At 48.3% G+C, this 2,862-nt stretch overlaps 1 protein-coding gene across 1 annotated transcript in view; it reads left to right on the forward strand.

Moving 5' to 3' along the window:
- Positions 1–1,368: 1,368 nt before the first annotated feature.
- The window catches only part of LOC144222762 (uncharacterized), a 78,249-nt gene continuing 76,755 nt past the window's right edge, over positions 1,369–2,862 (forward strand). Inside the window, exon 1 of the mRNA XM_077753412.1 lies at positions 1,369–1,422. The gene's annotated coding sequence lies outside the window, so the exon portion shown is untranslated. The remainder of the gene's footprint in view (positions 1,423–2,862) is intronic.

The following is a 2,862-nucleotide window of genomic DNA, read 5'->3' on the forward strand; positions in this document are numbered from 1 at the left end:
ATCTCTCTCTTTTTTTTTAATGTTTTATTTATTTCTAGGAGAGAGAGAGAGAGAGCGGGAGCAGGGGAGGGTCAGAGAGAGAGGGAGTCACAGATTGAAACAGGCTCCAGGCTCTGAGCTGGCAGTCAGCACAGAGCCCGACGCGGGGCTCGAACCCACGAACCGCGAGATCATGACCTAAGCGAAAGTCGGACGCTTAACCGACTAAGCCACCCAGGCATCCCCTCAAGCACACATCTCATCAGCTACCTTGGCTTTGACCAAGGACACTTACCAGAATGATAGCGTTTTAGTGCTGGAGACGGTGCTGGGGCTGATGGCGTCAGCTCATTTTATAACTGATGAAGCCAAGCGCGGACAGAAGAGCTGGGTTCACATCTCCATGAGTGGTAGAATGGCACTAGAATCCAGATCTTGCAGCCAAGAATCCAGGGGATTTTCTACCCGACTCCATTCTTAGCATTTTTAAGCCTCATAAAAGAGAGAAACACTCATGTAGGGACTTTGCTTACTTACCTATTTGGATTTTCTTTTCTTGGCTCTTCGGAATTGGCAGGTGGAAGCCATCGGTGCCGGAGGCAAGATAGTCCGACCTGGTGTTCCCACCAACATGCTCTGCCCCGGACGCTGGGGAGTCCCGGCCCTGTGCCAGATGGGACTGTGGGGGAATTAGAAAACTAGAGCAGTGTGGGGGCCCTGGCATAGGCTTTCTTCTCTGTTAGCCCCTTTTGGAGATGTCCCGTGAAGACATTAGCACTGCCTCTCTCCTCTCTCATTGAGCATTTAGATGGTCCCCCAGGAACTGGAAGGGTCTTGCAGGCTCTTCACTACCACCCAGTGCGCAGCGGTGGAGAGCGCGGCCTCTGGAGAGGAGGGCTGCCTGGGGCCCCATCTCAGCCAGCACTTCCTGCCTGGGCGAGCTTGGCACCTTACTGAATCATTGTGTCTCAGCTCCTTCATCCAGAAAACGGGAGCAATAGCAGTTTATACCTCACGGGGTCGTTGCATAGATGGCGGAGCTTAATAAATGTTAGCTGCTGTCATCAGCATCGTTCTCGTCAACACTCTGTGGGGGTTTTTAGTTTGCTTTTATTATATTTTTAAGGAAGGGAGGCCTTCCTGGCCTGGGCTGCCTTTCTCCATTGTTGGGCAATCTGTTAACCGTGTAGTCATTAAAGGTTAAGTTGACCCCTTATGCAATTTTTGCCTAGAAGGCCCCATTGTATATAGTGAGTCATCACAGCTTAGAAGTGGATGGTGAGTCAGTAGCCTGTTAAGGGGAGGCCAGAGGGTCCCTTGGCTCAGAGTGAGAGGACCCAAGCCCAGTCCTGAGGTGCAGAAGGAGACAATGCATTTGTACAGCTGAGTGGGGGATGTTATGAAGAACCCGGACTACGCAGGGCAGAGGGCAGAAAGTAGTGGGTAAGTGCTGGGGCTTTGAAATCACACAGACCTGATTTTGGGGTCTGATTTCAGCTCCACTCCTACCTTGCTGTGTGACCTCAGGGAAGTTATTTAACCTCTCTGTGCCTCATTTTTCTAATCATCTGTAAATGGAGATGGTCTTGATAGAAATGCTTTCATAGTATAAATGCTTGGGCACATGCTCACAATTAAATACATACTTGATCCAGAGGAGTTATTATTCTGGGGCGCCTGGGTGGCTCAGTCAGTTAGGCATCCAACTCTTGATCTCAGCTCAGGTCTTGACCTCAGAGTTGTGAGTTCAAGCCCCGCACTGGGCTCCAGACTGGGCATGGAGGCTACTTTAAAAATAATAATAATAAAATAAAGTAGTTGTTATTCTCATGATCACCGTGAATGAGAGTTGGGACAGACAATTCTAGCAGTCAGCCGTAATGGAGAAGCAAACTAAGGGGTAAAGTAACAAGGAACAAGGAGGTGGCTTTGACATGGTGAGTTTTAGGTAGTGACAAGCCATGTAATTGGCATTAGGTATAAAAAGTCATAATTTACTCTTTGTTGCACCCCTACGAAGGAGTGAGTGATGTGTGTTCCTCTAATTTGCATTTTGTGGAAGAAAAACTGAGACTTAGAGTATAAGCCATCTTCTTGTAAGAATACAGTTCTCATTGAGCTCCAGTGAGGAGCTAAGGTTCCCTTCAGACCCCGCGTGCTGAGGGGGTCCCTTCCTGGCCTAGGAGGAGACCACTAAACATATGAATGTCACATAATTGTCCTGTCGTTCCTCTTGATCTCAATTGGCTCTCCTGATTTCATACCATCTGCAAATTTGCACATCCTTTGTGCTCCTTCTTGTTCACATTTTATGCCTTCCTTTGCCATCTCATTTCCCCCACATGTTTCAGTCTCTGGGCTTCCATTTTTCTTCTTCTTTTTTAAATGCAGTCTCTCTCTCTCTCCCCTTCTCTTCTCTCCTTTACACCCCCACCTCCCTCCTCCCTCCTCACCAATCAAATTCCTGCTTGCTTCATGCTATATTCATGATCCTACCTCATCCCCCCCCCCATTCCTCGAAAACAGCTCCCTGAGACACCCCCTCCCCCCCTGCAACTCGCAGCGCCCACCCTCCATACATTCCAGTCGCCTGGCAATCAGTAACTTTAGCATCACACTTCACAGCTCTCAGAGTTTACACTACTTGTTACTACTCTCCTGGCTACTGGTCTCTAGGGTTTCTGCAAGAAAAAAAAAATCCACTTTAAAAATATCCTGGGTACAAGTTGAACCCACAGTTAAAGTTTACTCGCACATTGACACATTTCGTGGTTTTATTTTAACTGGTAGCTCAGGTCTGTGCTTAGTTATGCAGCGAAGAAAGCCCAGCCCCTCGGGGCACCGATTTTTGTCCACCATAGAGAAGAAAGGCACCTACACATG

Source organism: Crocuta crocuta, unplaced genomic scaffold (genome assembly GCF_008692635.1).
Source record: "Crocuta crocuta isolate KB4526 unplaced genomic scaffold, BGI_CrCroc_1.0 scaffold620, whole genome shotgun sequence".
In the NCBI taxonomy this organism is placed as follows: domain Eukaryota; kingdom Metazoa; phylum Chordata; class Mammalia; order Carnivora; family Hyaenidae; genus Crocuta; species Crocuta crocuta.